Source organism: Aphelocoma coerulescens, chromosome 4 (assembly GCF_041296385.1).
Source record: "Aphelocoma coerulescens isolate FSJ_1873_10779 chromosome 4, UR_Acoe_1.0, whole genome shotgun sequence".
Taxonomy (NCBI): domain Eukaryota; kingdom Metazoa; phylum Chordata; class Aves; order Passeriformes; family Corvidae; genus Aphelocoma; species Aphelocoma coerulescens.
The window spans coordinates 75,392,273-75,409,332 of NC_091017.1; the positions used below are offsets into that span (position 1 = coordinate 75,392,273).

General features: G+C 38.6%; 1 long non-coding RNA gene across 3 annotated transcripts in view; it reads right to left on the bottom strand.

Annotated features, from left to right (window-relative positions):
* Positions 1-17,060, bottom strand: part of LOC138109188 (uncharacterized) — a 132,874-nt gene that overhangs the window by 93,445 nt on the left and 22,369 nt on the right. For 2 of the 3 annotated variants that reach the window (XR_011150343.1, XR_011150346.1), the window contains exon 2: positions 1,983-2,029. The exons of the other annotated variant lie outside the window; for it this stretch is intronic. This is a non-coding gene — a long non-coding RNA (uncharacterized lncRNA). The remainder of the gene's footprint in view (positions 1-1,982; positions 2,030-17,060) is intronic. 3 annotated transcript variants of the gene reach the window in all.

The following is a 17,060-nucleotide window of genomic DNA, read 5'->3' on the forward strand; positions in this document are numbered from 1 at the left end:
GGAGAAACAATGTCTAGCATAGCAGAAGCACACGGACACACAAATTTTTGGAGACAAGAGAGACAAGTAAAGGGTCAGATGACTTCCTTTGTGCCAAATAAATGACTACACTGACTGGTTGTTTTATTTAGATGTAGTGCAGACAGCTTGCAGTGGGTGCATTAGAACTGCCTTGCTCTTAATTACATTGACTTTTAAAAGCTTTGATTAATTATGATAGAAGCAAAGGTTTCCAGCAGAGAGGTGGCTGTTATCAAAAAAAATCTCCTGATGCTGACCAGATCAGGTCAGTGTTTGAAACATTTTATGTCCCACAATAAACTGGACACAAAGTTGTCACTAGCAGGATTATAGATGTTAAGAAATATTTATATTGTTCAAAGAGATCTATGATTGTAGAAGACTAGCAATTTCTTTATTTATTTAAATTGGTGGAACCAAATTAAAAAAAAAATAATAGTTTGGAGTTGTTTTGGTTTAGTCACTGGAATGAAAACAAATCAGAACATGTATTTATTGTAGAGATGGATTTTTTTTTTTTTTTTTGCCCTCACTGAACTAAGAAAATGCTTAATTTTTTTTGGTTTTTTTTCAATTTTGTAAAATTTATTCACCATGTGAACTACAAGCTATTAAGAGCTTGTGTGAACAGAGTCAGATGCTTTGCATCTCTCCACCTCATTTCCATCCAAACCCTCAGTGGTTTTCTCAGGTTGGTGCAGGAATTTCCTGATACCTATGGCACTATTATGAAAAATGATGTGCTTGCCTGAGTTGCATAAGGAACAAATTTGCATTCAATTCCCCAAAGAGCCATCAAAGGTTTACATGTCCTTGAAAGCACCACTTAAAGTGGGGTTCACTGAAAACTAACTGATAGCTGAGATTTCCAATGGTTCTGGGAAGTCAGCAGAGGAAAATTGAATTGCCCTGTGCCAGGGCTGCTGTCTCACCAGGAGCTCTGGATGGAAGCTGGATGACAAGGTTAGAGTAGATGCATAAAGTTACAGGACACAAGTCTCTCTGCCTCATTTTCTACACCTTTAATTTAGTAATGGCAGCAATTCCCAGGGCTACTGTATCAGGGCATATTCATTAACATTTCAAGTCCTGCTACTAATGGCAAGTATAGGTGGAAGATTTAAGAGAGTGAGATTCTGGCTTCTGGACTGATTTTGCAGTGCTGATATTTGTGGCTTCTTAAATCTAACTGTTGCAGACATTCCCACCTTCCCTGCATTTAAGGGTTTTTTAAAACCCCTGACAATTTCTGGCATTCTTTTCCTCCTTTATGTTTATATCCTTCTTTTTTGTAATCTCACCACAACAATTATTTTCCTTTTAAAAGCCTCCTGGAAATATACATCCTCATTTTTTCCTGACAATCAAATATTGGGTATTTTTTATTTTATTTAGTTTTTAGCATTACTATTTGAGTTAGAACCTACTGTAACATTCAGATTTAGTTTCAAGATTGAAATTTAAGTCTATTTGAATGAGCTTTATATGACATTTTTCTTTGTCACCTATGCTGTTACCCCATCAACCTTCAGATGAACACTTAGAGGAACAGACTGTACTACAGTTAACACGCTCTTCTAGATTTCTCTGCTCAAATTTCAAGATCTGATTAAACCTGAACAGCTCCCCAGCTTCTAAAATGCTCATGGGAAGCATGTAACAAACACTGTGGAAAGGAGATATGATCAAATGAAGTGCAATTGAAAATAAAAAAAAGAAAATTTGCAAATGGAGTGACTAAAACGAAATGGACTGAGATGAAATGAGGTGCAGTGAAAAGGACCAAAACTTGCCAAAATTATTCACATTGAAATCCCGAAATCAGGAGAGAAAGGTAAACAAAGAGACAGGAGAAGAAAGTGAGGAAATGAAATGCTAAAAAATAGAGAGAAAATTCTGAAACCAAGTGAAATCAATAAAAGAGAATGGGATGACATGAAATGCACAGAAATGGACCAAACCTTCCCCAGCTGATCCTCGTTGAAATCACAAGATTTCATTTCCTTTCCTGAAAGGAAGAATTTGAAATCAGAGAATGAAGTGGAACAAACACTCTGGAAAGGAGACATGATAAAATAAAACACAATTGAAAGAAAAAAAAATTTCGCACTGGAGTGACTACAATGAAATGTACTGAGATGAAATGAGGTACAGTGAAAAAAGATCAATTGGGGAGGAAAGGATCATTTTAGGAGAGCATACATCAGCAGTCTTGGGGGTCAGGCAATATAATACAAGAGACACAGAGAAAATTCAAGAGTCAACTCATGATGTATTGCTTTCCTTACTGCCTGCAGAATGGGGCTATGTCACAAGAAGTGCAGCGATACATTGGTGCTACAGCTTCCTAATCCACCCCACCAACTCCCCTTTTCAGATCTGGCATGACCCTTGGTACAAAATACACTTTTGCTAAACTAAGCCTTGTCACACAAGGGGATGTCCCGTCTGACTTTACTGTATGGTGAGCTTACCACTAAGAGTTCAAGCTCAGAAATTCAGGTAATTGCTCTCACTGGATTTTAGGGACAAGCAGGCATTAGAAAAATGAAACATAAATGATTCCTTGGTGGGAACCATACCTTCAAGACCTTATAAGCTTTTGCCTTCAGAGGAGGCATCCAAACAGCAATTTTCCACATGTACTGGGGCTAGAAAACTTAGGGGAGCACCATGAACACAAATGTGCACATCCTGTATGTTTTCCAAAGGCTGATTACAGGGAGTTAAGGATCCCTGCCAGCAACAGCATGGGCAATCAAAGTGGGAAGCACCAATAAAAAACCTCACTCTAAAAATCGTCACCTGGAATGATGCCTTAGGTTTTAACTTTCACGTTTTTCAAATCCTGCACTGCCCAGTGTGTAGCTCTGAAGTTTCTTGTAGCCTGTTAATTCCTGCTCTCTCATGCTAGGTAGACATAACAAAGCCTCTCCAGGCCTGCCCTCCAAGGACACTCAGACTGTCCTAGGCCCAAAAAGTACAAACCAAAAGCCTCTAAAGGGGGGGCAAGCTTAAGGAAATTACATAATTAACTGAAGCTTTAATTGGAGAATTAACCCTGCTATGCAAATGAACCAAACTTATAAAAGTGTGAAGAACTCATGACCTGTTGTTTATCTTGGGGTCCATCTTGGCAGTAGCCTCTGGACTCCCCAGGGGTACCTCTAAAGGCATTCAAATAAATACCTACCTTTATTCCCTTACTCCTGTCTAGTCTCTGTTTTTAGGTGGCCACTTCAGGCATCAGAAAGACCATGTTCCCTACTTCAAGTCATGGGCCCACACAAAGCATTAAATAGAAACCTGATGTTATATTTACTGTCTGCACAGAAACACCTGTACATAGAGGGAACCTCAGGGAAGCACAGACAGCAAATTAGAAGAAGTAACTTGAGCATGTACAAGGACATCTGAGTGAAAGAAGAACCCAAACTTCTCTGCAATTAGACCTTCCCCTCACCACACACATTTTTATCCCTGACAATAAAGCATTTTCTGAAAATTAAGAAGTCCAACCTCTCATCTACAGTCTAAATTATAGGGGAAAAAGAAGCAAAACAGCATAACTGCAAACATCAAAATTCATTTCAACAACAAGTTCAATTAGAAAAAAATTAAATTTTAATTACACATATTTGATTTAATAGAATAACAAAACCTTCCTCTCTCCTGTTTTTTTCTTTTATAGACCTTTCCCAGCATAATACCCACCATCTCTCTGTCTCTTCTCCTTCTTTTATCAGGGGAAAGAATGGGCAATTTTTTTAATTTTTTTTTTTTTTTTACAGGCCTGTCCATGCTGACTGCCCCAGCACTTACTTTCTCCTGGCTATAATGCGCCTGTTACATACTGCAATTATGTGCAATAGACTACACCTTTTTGATAAACAAACCAGCTTTCCATCCTTTGGGCAAGTTTGTACAATCTCTCCTGCCTTCTCCCCACAGGGTGACAGGTTCATATCAGAGAATAAATACCAAAGCACTGAAGGATGTCAGGTCCTCAGGAGCAACCGAGTCAGAAATTCTCCAGTGATTGTGGAAAGGGCAGACAGTTAGCTTCTCCTGATGTCAATGATCCTTAAATTACTGCCTTAAGTAACCATTCAGAGTTCTTACTCAAAGATGTGAGTATGTATTTCACAAAGAGCTGTGCTGCAGTTGTAGCAGAGGAGTATCCTCCTGGTTTCCTCTGTTGTGGGCAACTTCATTCCCTGTCTCCTCCTCATAGTTAGGGTTTGATTTGTTTGCCTCCATCCCCAAAAACTCTCCCCCCTCACTGGAGCGAGTCCAGAGGAGCCCACCAAGGGGATCAGAGGGATGGAGCAGCTCTGCTGTGAGGAAGGGCTGAGAGAATTGGGATTGCTCAGCCTGGAGAAGAGAAGGCTTTGGGGCAACCTAATTGTGGTTTTCCAGTACCTGAAGGGAGGCCACAGGAAAGATGGGGAGAGACTTTACAAGAGCCTGGAGTGACAGGACAAGACAGAATGGATTCAAACTGACAGTAGAGTTAGGTTGGATATTAGGAAAAAATTCTTCCCTCTGAGGGTGGTGAGGCCCTGGCACAGGGTGCCCAGAGAAGCTGTGGCTGCCCCTGGATCCCTGGAAGTGTCCAAGGCCAGGTTGGACAGGGCTTGGAGCAACCTGGGACAGTGGGAGGTGTCCCTGCCCACGGCAGAGGATTGGAACTGGTTCATCCTTAAGATCCCTTCCAACCCAGGCCATTCTATGATTCTATGAACCTTAACCCACTTTTCTCCATTTCTAGAGCAAATCAAACCTTAATACTTTGGAATTCTTTTTCCTTTTCTATGAAGTTTCTTTGGTGACTTTTTGTCCTCATCTCATCTGTCTTGAGCCTCTCTCTTGCTAACATCTATGACAGTTCTTTAAAAACCTTATTATGCCCCCATCAATACCTCCCTTCACTATGACACTTTGTAGCCACTGTAATAAAGACTGCAAAAATGACCAGGGTCCAGAGGACAAATTCACACCGTTACTTGTGGTTTATTGGAAGGACATAAATAAACCAAAAATAACACAGAGTCTTCTAGGCTGAGATAGTGAAAAGTTACCTTGTCCTCTGAAATTCAAACATTTGGTAACCTATGTTTTATTTTATTTTATATATTCCTATAATTAATAAGCAAATTAAGCAAAAGGAACTCCTTTTTGCTTTGGAGTTGCACAGGAATTAGCCCAGTGAAATCTGGAATTGATATCCCTCTGTAGAACAAATGCTGATTACAGTCTCTCCTCTCTTAAAGTAATTTGTTAATATTTTTCTAAATGATCATTAGTGAAACATTATTGAACTCATTTAAAAAAATTATTATAGACAAATTATGTTCTGCTAGTGAAGACACAGAGAGAGATTCAGATATTTCTATTTTGTTATCTCACAGCCCCACTGGAATTTGCTAGAAGTTTGATGTAATACCTCAGGAAGTTTTATTTGCATACCAGCACATATATCCATGCCGTGTAATCTAAGAAAAGAGGGAAAATAAGAAGAATTTATTAAACAGGGGTGCAGCAGGAGGAGTGAGGCCTCTAAGAGCTCTAAGAACCTGGGTTACACTGGATCTTAGAGCTACTCAAGGTTTTCAAGTGCTAATGAAATTTCCCTGCTAGAATTCATTCTTTTCAACTAGCAGAGACCAGGGAAATTTTCATAAAAGTTTCCTCCTTGTGTTGTTTACAGCTACTTTTAGATCTTTCACATGGCTTTCAAATTTCAGAAAGAAGGTGGAGGGTAAACAAATATTTTTAAACTAGGTGTGATTTTTTTTCCTTTTTTCTTTAGTTAGCTTTGTTAAATATATTCACTACATAATCTTGAAAGAAAAAAGGAAAAAAAAAAAGGAAAAAATCTCTCTTGTAAATTCTTCTGAAATAGATCAAACTTAGAGGGGTTTAAAAACACCCAGCAGGGCAAGAACAGAAAAAAGAATTTTATAGCATTTGTGAAATGATAAAATCTAAATTCACAAATTTGGTTTTCAGTTTGTATCCCAGTGGAAGAGGATTTTTTTTTCCAAGTTCTTTTAAAGTAATTCACGTCACGATCAGTGTCTTGACTTGTGCCATCTTTGAACCCATGCAATGTAAGGAATGTCAGCTTAAGATCTCAGCTCCCATTTTACCAGTCATACTGCACACATTGTTTTGATCTCAACCAAATTTAGCTGACCTTTCCAACAAAACCAGGACAGAACCCATCCAATTGCATGAAAATTTTAGTCTTCTCAACCTAATTAAGGAAGAGGTAGAGAAAAGCAACCTCTTGAAGGAATATTTGTATAAATAATGACACCAAAGACACAGTAGAAATTATTGGGCTATAACCAGTCCTTTTCTTAGCAACACCCTGTCTACAGCTAAATCAATTAAATATTTTATTATTTTTTTTTATACAGAGGGAAGTGTATTGCCACTAGTGAATTTCTTTTATGGCATCATGTTCTTATCTACAGGGTACCGTACCCACCTATCTTTGTTTCTGTAATTGAACTTTCCTCCAAAGTTTGTTACCTTCCAATTTTTTTCCCTCCTATCAGTGTAAATTTGTTTCAGAGATGCTCCTTAGCTCTTCCAGCTCTCCTTTCTACATATAAAAGAGACTTATTCTCCTGTTATATGGTTACTTTCTTGATTCCTGGGACTCCTTTCAAAACCTTGTCTGCAAAGATGCAGGGTGAAGAGAACAAAGCTTTAGTTGCTTTCTATTAAAAAAAAAAAAACAAAAAAAAAACAAAAACAACCAAAAAAAAAACCCAAAAAAACCCAACCAAACAAACAAAAAAAACCAAACAACCAAAACTCCCTGCATTTACTCCTTATCACAAGTCATTTTGAAAACACAACTGGAAAATCACACAGCTGACTCCATCTTTCTCACGACAGCCCACTGCAGATTGGGGTTAGCCCAAACAATGCAAGTCTGCTCATGAAAAAGCTTTGTCACCATCACCAGGTTTAATTTCATAAGCCCTACACATTTCTCACCCAAGAGAACTCCCATTTCACTTTCAGACCATGATCTCACAAGAATTTGACGATATTGGGAGAGTTGTTGTCAGTATTCACATTCCCCTGTAAATTACCAACTTTGGAGAGCAATGTGGGACCTTGACAGTGATCCTTCTCTCCCTTCAATTGTCAGAAATGAGTTTAACTGGGTGGAATTGCATTAGTGGGAAACCAGATAATGGCCCTAACTCTGTAAGGCACATTATTTGTTTGCTTTTAATCTGGTGGCAGTCCCACTGAAGTTAGCCAGCCTTGAGTATATTCCAGAATAGCAATGCTTTTTGAGTGAGGATTGGAATGTAAAGGTGTTCAGCCTGAATACTTCCCCTCTAATCTAATATAGAAGCATATATTTAGGAACATAATTTAGGAACCTGTGATTTAGGACAGAGAGAAAAATACTTGGCATGAATAACTTCACTGATATTCCTGTTATAGATGCCTTTCTGAAGAATGGAGAATCATATAAAATGGCCAAATTCCCAGGCACTGTCAGCGAGAGAGCAATGAGAAAGTAGATTCCAAGTTAAGAATGTAATGTAAAATTTGTAGATAATCAAACAGGATTTGGACTGTTCATTATACACACATAGAGATCTCTCCTGTAGCAGGGCTTAAATGGTTTATTCAGTTACTGTCCCTTGATCCTCCTTCTCCCCTGCTCTCATGTGCAAATGAGTCTCTCAGTTGACTCCCAGACCCCATAGCAACTCCTGCATTTGGCTTTGAGCTTTCTGACCAGTTGCCCACCTACAGACACCCCTGGTGTCTCTAGAATCTGAGCAAAAATAATAGTATGAAGACAATCTCAGTCTTCATTAGTTATTCCTGGTTAGTTTTAAATTCCTCTAACTTTATGCCTAAATTAAGGGACAATTATTATCAAACTAAGACCCCCATGGACAGGAGCTTCCATCCCAAGGTTGGCTGGTCTGTCTTGTAAAACAAGACTCATGGTACCTCCATACAATCTTCAACTCACACGAAGAACTTAATTTTAAATCTTCTCAGCTAAACACAGCTGACTGGCTTATCTCTATAACTACTAAGACTATAATAAATTGATAGTAATTTACGTGGGTGTCCAAATAATGAGGTGTAATGAAGAGGAGATTAGAACGATGTAAAAACTGTTACATGCTATTTTGACTGAATACAGTCTCAAGACAGATTACCAAATTAAAAGAAAAATATTTTGATTGCATGCTATGTGATCAAGATTTTGTCTGCTTTGGAAATGGCAAGCAGTTAAACTATATCAGTGAAAGATAATTTGTGAAGGAGCTCTGAAATAATATACACACAAGAAACCTAAAAGCCTTCAAAGAAGATGAAAGATTTTTCAGGTCTGTTTTTGAAGCAGAGAAAACAAGAATATATATTTATACAGCTGCTAGAAATAGAAAAAGGGGTGGTGATTTAGAAGTTAAAATCACTTTTTTTTTGAATAGCAAGTGTTTAAAAGCACAACTGAGTCATTACCATAGTAGAGGTTTTAAGTTCCTTTAGGATAAGTGGAGGATGGGTTGGGCTTGGCCTTACAGCTTTTAAAACAGATTAAGTTCTCTGCACCTCAACAAACTTTCTCTATGACTTTCAGGCCTTATGTCCTGTGTCTTAATTCCCTATTTCTAAAATAGGGGAAATGGCTTTTTTCTGCCTCTGAGGATTTCTGGAAGGATCAATACATTAAGGATGCGAGACATTCAGATATGGAGGTGATGTGAACTGTTCATCTCCGAGATGGATGGTTGCTGAATGGAAGCCAAAACCACAGTTTTCAGAATCACAGAAAGATTTATTATTCTGGTCCCTACACAGTGGAGAGCTGCATAAAGAAAATGTGACCTTGAGATTCCTGTTTTGATTGCCTCAGTGCCCAGCAAAAAACCCTGAACATTGACCCAAACCTGCTCAATTTTCTGCTTCCTTTTGGGGTCCCGTTAAGTGACCATGGCCCTGCACTGGCCAATACCCTCTTAAACTGTTGGTTAAAAGGAAAAGTATCATCCCCTTAATAGAGTCTTGTACCTGATGTGATGGCTGAGGCTGGAACCTCAAGTGCAATCTGGTGATACTCTGGGTCTATAAAAAACTGTCAATCACAGCCAGGAGAGAACTGTGTCACTCAGATGTTAAAGGGCCACTCCTCATATGCCAGCACTGTCTTATGCCTTTGCCTCTTGGGTCCTTAAGAGACACAAAAAACCCCTACATTTCAAGAGAAATTCTTTCTTTTCTTCCATCCCACCCACGTGATCCATCAAGATATTCCAGCAAAGACCACTGCAAGTGCAGACAAATGGAACAAACTTGTGGTAAAATGGAGATGGATACGGTCCTACTTGGTTTAACTTTTTCACTGCATTTCAAAATGTTAAAGCAAGTCTACCAAAATAACATACCAAACTCAAAACATGTCTGATGCAAGATAAAATCAACAAAAAAAATCTCTTTAGAGTTAGAGAACTATTGTAGCTGAGTAAGGATTCAGAAAGCAGAATTCAGATCAGTGCTTCCTAAACAGATAAAGTGGAGGTGGGGGATGCAAAAATCTGTACTTGGAAATCGAGAAATATGGCAAGAAGCAGCAAGCAAGAACAAAATCAGAGAGGGCAAGGTGCTAGAAGTCCAGGTTTTATACTCCTCATTTTAACATGAAGAGGGATTAGGAAGTGCTATTACTTCCCTTCTGTTCATTCACAGAACACTGCTAAAATAGGAGAGAGGATTATTTTTTTTGCACTGAATGAACTGAAGCTATGGAAACTGAGCAGAAGTAGGGTACAGCATTTGTTTTGGTCCTAGTCAAATGCTTTCCAATCTCATACTGAGGGCAAAGTTCATCTGCTTTGACAGAAATACTGCCAGGCAAAAGAGAAAGGAAATAAGTCTAATTGGCTGAAATCTCAGCTAATATAGCAGGAGTGGTTATGAAATTCATGTTCTTCATGCAACAGCAAAGGTATTCAGTGTTTATTGATTCACTTGACAAACAATTTTGTTGCACACATAACAAATAAGACATCAGGGAAAGCAGCACATTATTTCCTGCTATTCGTGCATAAGCACTGCAAGAGTTCTCGCAAAGCCTTAATATAAAACAACTTAAGGACTAAAATAATAAAGAAAATATTTTATAGTCAGGACTTACCAGTTTGACCACTAGAGCATTTATAAAACAAAAACATATAAATTGCACCAAAGAATTACCAAGGTTACAGGATCAAGCCCACAAAAATCAGACAATGGACTCCAGTGTGCATTATAATATATTTTGTAATATATAAGTTCATGTTAATTCTCTTCTGTTTCTTTTCCACAGAGTGCTCACTCTCCTCCTGAATTCTTCAGTGCTTATTACTATAGTAACCAAATGCTTCAAAAACATTAATTAATTTTCAAAATATCTCTGTGGAAAATTAAATCCATCTGGACATGGTCCTGGACATACGTTTTAAGGTGGCCCTTCTTGAGCAGGTGGTTGGACCACATGATCTCCAGAGGACCCTTCCAAACTCACTCATTCTGAGATTTTGTAAAAATCAACTTGTCCTTATTTTGTTGAAGAGGAACAGAGGTAGAGGGTGATTAAGACTGCTGGTTTTGGATCTCCCTTTCAAAACACATTTGTATAATACTTTAGGCATATTTGCACTTGTCTCTTCAAAGAAAAGCTCTTTCCATCTTTAGTTTGGTATTTTTGCAGATAAGATACAGAGTTTTTCCTTGAGTATCACAGAACTAACAGTCTTGGGACTGAACCAGCACTTTAGGATCAATCAGTCCCAGATCTTTTCTTTTTCTCTCCTGCTTTTTTGTTATCAGGATGCTCATCCTAATTCATTGATCTCCAAACCTCAAGCTATAATCCTATCAAGGTGCTTTCACGAGATAGTTTTCCCTAAATTAGCATGTGTACATTTGTATTTAAGACACTTCTGTGGCTGCCCTTCATTCTCCAAAACCTGTCACAAAAAAAAATCAGGTCAGAGATGTCAGTGAGACTGTAAAGCTTCAGCTCAAAACCAGACTGAATCTTACAAAGTTATAAACAACTGAACAGACAGATTTACAACAAGGAGAGTCAGGAAACAATATTATGGAGTCTGATGCAGACAGAAGATGTTTAATTCACCAGGCATTTAACTACAGCAGCTTCATAGTAGTCTGTTCCCCAGTTAGGCTTAGATGACCCTAAATTAGGATGGGATTTTGGGCCAGCTGAGCTTCCAAGGTAAAAAGAGGCTTCAGGGTATGAGTTTTTGCCTAAGGCTTGCATTCTCTAGGTGGACTTTTAGGGGCTTTAGGAACTTTCTCTTGCCTGACATCACAGGTGAAATAAACCCAGCTGGTATTACACCAAGTAATTCAGGGACTTTAACAGACTGTGTCTGGGAAAGGCCTCCAGCCAAGGGTTGGAGTCACACACCCAGCAGCCCCTGTGCAAAGCAAGCTCCAGTGCTGTGCTGACTTTTTCCAGCTAGGAAAAACTTTGCAGGCAGCTGGGTCTCAGTGCCATGCAACTGCAGTCATTTGGCAGGCTGCAAACCACATCAAATTAGCCCCACTGAGTCCAAGTCATAAAAGAAACCCTCAGAAACAGCAAGAGATTAGCTATCACCAACTTCTGATTTTGTTATTTATAGCAACAACAATAGCCAAATAATCATGTTCATGGGCGCCTCTATCCTACCAGGCACACTAGTGAGTTTTTTAAAAAAATTATGATGGTGCCAGAGTGAAAATACAGTAATATCAGGGAGGAAAACTCGACTTTTTCCTACTTAAATTCTTATTTTTCTTTCTAGAACTTTCCAGTAGCTTCCTGGGGATTATTCAACACTACTCCTCGGCTACCACCATGTCAGCTTCCAGCAGATCTGCCAACTCCACTGGGATATAAAGGGCAATTCCACCTACTTTAACACTTCTCTTCACGTGCTGCACTTAGCTAAGGCAGGCAGGCAGTGTCTGTGCAAACAACCTGGTGGAATTCAGCAACTGAAGCAGAAACAGCTGATGAGATCCTCATATTGTCCCAAAGTACTTGCTATTTTTAATAATAATGCCAGCAGATTAATTAAATCTGAGGGGAGTCAGAGAAGCAGGACCAAGTCAAATAGATATGGTTGCAGTAGGAGGAGAGAAATACAGAGTAAAATCTGGTCTTTGGGTCCTTTTACCCCAAACTGTATGGAACATGTGCCTTTCTCTGGCAGTAGAGCCTCTATGGCACCTTTTCTCTGTGGATGGTCACAGCTGAACAAAAACAGCAAGAGGAAGAGGAAAAAGAGCTTGCACCTGGTAGGAAAATTAGCACAAAAAAGGTAAATATTTGATTCCTTTACAGAGTGGTAAAGGAATGTTAATGTAATGTAAATGCAGTGTTGACTGACTTTTCTTTCTCCCGTGTTCTCAGTCGTTTTTCACTGAGGCCACGTCATCTCTGTCTCAGAGTCCCCAGGGAATCCTGCTCAGTTCATGTTTTTCCTTTTTCTTGAAGTTATTCCTCTGCCAGAAATTCCATTTTTGCACCTTCAGCCTTTGGTCTTTATCATGACCAGCCCTTTCCTATTCACACTCTGCCCATCTTGCTTATTTAGGTGAAAATTCCTCAGTGCAAGTTTTGTGGGTATCTCTGGGTCTGCACAAAATTCAGCACCAGTTGCCATGTTTTTAATGGCAATTATAACACAACAGAACAAAATACACAAGCCATAAAAGGGGTTTGAAAGTAAGAACAGCCCTAGAAGAAAAGTCTTCAGGCTTGTTCAGTCTTGGAAAGAAATTCAGCGTGGAATTTTATACATTAATTAGGACAGAAATAAATGTTTGAAGTAGGATTCTCTCTCTTTTTGTTTTCTTTTTCCTTTTTTTCGGACTGGCCATGATGCTATATAAATAATATTTTATCTTTTACTTTGTTCAGTTAGAGTGAAATCCAGGCTAAGCCTATTTATTTTCTTCAAATCCTATAGAAATATGTGGTGATACTGCAAAGGCTTGGGGCTCAAAACTTCTCTAAAAGGACAAAAAGTTTCAAAAATTACATGGAAACTGAGTACAGTTTCCACTGATTAAAAATTGTAATGAAGCAGGTGAATCAAGAGAATGTGCTTGTACCATCTTGATGTCATATATGTATTCTATGACTGCATTTTAGAAAACCCTTTGGAGACAGACTAACTTTATTATTCCCATTTTTATAGGGAGGATTGAGACACAGAAAGAGGAATCTGTCATCATACTCTAAATTTGCAGTAAGGTCAACAATTGACACAGTCCTACTCTTCCAAACACAAGCCTGCGCTTCCAGTACCAATTGCTAGACAAGAACGTTTTTCAGAAAGTATTAATTGATTATGCACGACTGTGGGTGTTGCTTTTAATGAGCTGCAGATGTTTGGATACTGTACACACTAGATTTCATGTCTTTCATAAAACAGATGACCAGGTGTACAGAACTTCATATGAATATTTAATATCTCAGCTATTACGAGGGGGGTTTTTAATGCAGTTTTTCATATAGTGAAGCTAAGGATAACAAGATATTTCATTTTCTTTCTGCTCTAAGTTATTTAATTGTGCAAACATATATGCAGAAATATAACATATATGAATGTGAAAAAGAATTCTGTGGCATCATAGAATATTAATGTACCCTGCAGCTTTTTTACTACATAGCTCTGAATCATACCTAGAGAGGCACTGAGATTACTGATGCAGAAAGAAGCATTTTCTCAAGGTAGGTCTATTCCTTTATAGTCCAGCAGTATGCCTACCCTCTTCACCAGGTGCTGGGCATTCCTGCCATCTACAATGGTATTTTGTCCTTCTTTAAAATCTGTTCACAGCTCTGTAACAAATAACAAAATACTACTCCCATTTAGGGTTTGGTGTGGGGGCCACAGCTGTGTCCAAAGCACAGAATAGGGGGTTATTCAGGTTACTTGCTCTGCTGAGACCTTCTAGGTGTCCTTTTAGCTATTTCATTTACTTAAAATTCCCAAATAAGTCTCTGTATAATATCAATTTAACCACCACAGTATTTTAGAGCAGGCTTATAGTTGTGTGAGCTGAAACTGGGGAGGTTGAGACAATCATCTCCTCCTGTTGCTGTTGTGAGAAGTGAGAGTAGGAGACATCAGAAGATTCATCAACCCATATGTGTCAGATCTGCTGAAGTTTTATAATGGATTGGGCTTGGCAGAGATCCTCTTCTTGGTTTGCACTTGGAGAGGTGAAGTATCAGTTCTGCTGTTTGGCAGAGAACAAGAGCACTCATGGGTAGAGAAAAAAGGAAGGAAATTTCCCGAAGTGGAGGAGACAAGACATATGTGTGTCACTTCAGTATTTTGGCCTGCTTAGATGCTGCACAGAAACATGGATGAAGCAAAAGGACTACCAAGAAAACCCTTCTCTTTCAGGCTGGGTACAGAGGGGTGTGTCTCTCTTGAAGTCTGCAGCTGAGCAGATATTCCACAGACACCACTTGCTGCTGGAATATCGGATGTAGGACCAGCACAGCAATTAGGTATCGAAAATCGTAAGCAGGTCAAAGTGCATTTAGGAAGATAGAGCAAATATTTAAGTCTTTAGACTTAAGAGCTTTAAATAGTGAAGAGATAAGTATTAGGGAATATATTTATAAATCCTGCGTATTTCCTAAGGAGCTTTCCTTGATGCCATGCATAAAATAACTGCCTACTGTACAATATTCTGCATTATCTGCCAGCCAGCAACAAGCACAAGATGCTGAAGGAAATGAAACTTCAGTTGCAGACTGATGAAAATTCCTGATTTCCAATGAATAGTTTAATGGAAAGGTGTCTTTCATAAAGAGCAATTTAAATAATACAGTCCTTGAATTTTAGTCATGTGTATTCAAGTACCCATATTTTAGCATTGTGGGCTAAACCAGGTGAAGACTGAACAGAAGTATAGAACCCACATATGATTATAAATGAATCTTATTTTCTGAAGGTTGTGATTAAAAAAGAAAGATCTACTTATATCTTGGTCTGAAAAATTATTATTCCATTCAGGTAATCTAAATAGAAGGGTGCAATTTTAATTATTATAACAGTATGCAAATGCAGCTAAATTGAAGAGTTGATTATTCACATTCTTCTACAAATAAAATGAGGGTAAAATGCATTTTGTGGTTTGAAAGTTTAGGCAATTCTAATGCAGTCATTATATTTACTGATGTGGATCTCATTCAATAGTCAAGCGAGTTCCAATCAATTTTCTCACAGAACCTGCATGTACAAATTTTAACTGGCAAATTAGATAGATGTCATCTGTTGGCTCTTCTGGGAAATAAGAAATCCCTCTACAAGATCATCAAATTAGTTTTCACCAATTGTATGAAGTGATATTAAGTAATACAAGGTTATGTTTTATTTATTTGAAAGTCTGCATCAGGAACTGATGAGTCAAATCCAACAAATCAATCCCAAGGGTAATTTTTATGAAAACGTCTGTTTCAAACCACAGAGTGAATGTGACACTTTTGAATGACTAGGGCACAGGCACCACTCACACACAACTTCTGCCACTGATCAGGAGGCTGAGCTGGGTTCGAATTGCAGCTGAACCACAGGAAACAGAGAGATCTGGATGTACAACCAGGAGTAACCTCCAGCTCCTCGATGGGAAGCACCAGATTGTGTGGCCATTTGAAAGCACCTGATGAGGGAGATCTCCCCTGTCCAGTAGGAAATAATGAGGGGCTGTTTCAGCAGGTTCAGCAGGGGAAAGAAATTAAAATGGAGAAGGAAATTAAAATGGAGAAAGAAATTAAAATGGAGAAAGAAATTAAAATGGAGAAAGAAATGATGACTTTCTCATCATGGTCCTTCCAGACCACTCCTGAAGTACACTGAAGATTTTACTGCCATTGTCTACACAGTCTTGCAGACCTTGCCAGTGAGTTTTGCACTGTAGAGAACCACTTGGAAAACTCCTGAATACTTCACTACAAATAGGTCAAAACCTGGCCTTTTTGCCACCTCAGTCAGCATCCTTGACTGTCTGAACAGAACAAGAGTTCCCAAGTCTCACAGGCAAACCTAATAATTTTAACAAATTACATGACTGTAAGACACACGAACACATTTGCTAAGTCTTAGTATGTCTGTTCCAGAAATAGCTCTATGACATTAGAAGCTATTTCTATGTAGAGATGGAGTGAAATTGGAGTTCTGAGAACTGCAGTAATCAGTTGTAAATGAGTAGGAAACTCTACAAATAAAGACACTGAATCTGGACTAGGTAAATAAACTGTTTTCTAGTGGTATGACTAAAGCACTTGGGGACTGAATAGGATTAATTTGTTTTGTGGCCATGTAACTAAAATTAATTTTGTTTTCCCACTTTCCATACATTAAACTTCCTCTTAAAATTAAGTGTTAATTATTAATATTAATTTGTTTTAATTTTTACCCCAATTGGTGATTTTTACAGTAGTTTATAAACTTATTTAAAATTACTCAATTTCACAGTCTGGACACAAAATTAGTTTTAACCCATCTATAATACTCATTAACCCAAACCAAATGAAATTAACTTACCAACAAAAAAACTCACCTAATCATATTCCTAATAAATTCTTGTGGATTTTCTAAAACAAATATAATAGAATCATAAAATGGTTTGGGTTGGAAGGGACCTTAAAGATCATCTGGTTCCATCCCCCTGCCATGGACAGTGATGCCACCCACTAGACCAAGCTGCTCATGCCTCCATCCCCCCTGGCCTTGAGCACTGGCAGGGATGGGGCAAACACTGTGTCTGTTATCTCCCCACGTTATCTCCCCATGCCAGCAGTGGGAAAGGCAGGTACCTCCAGAGGACAAGTCACAGCAAAAATTGCAGCTGACACAGATAGTCCAGACCCTCTAGGTGGATCAGAGAGCGTGAGGGGATGCTGTTACAGCCTAACTTCCACGGAAAATTGCTGGAATTGTAAAAAGGAGAAAGGGCCTGGCTTCTCC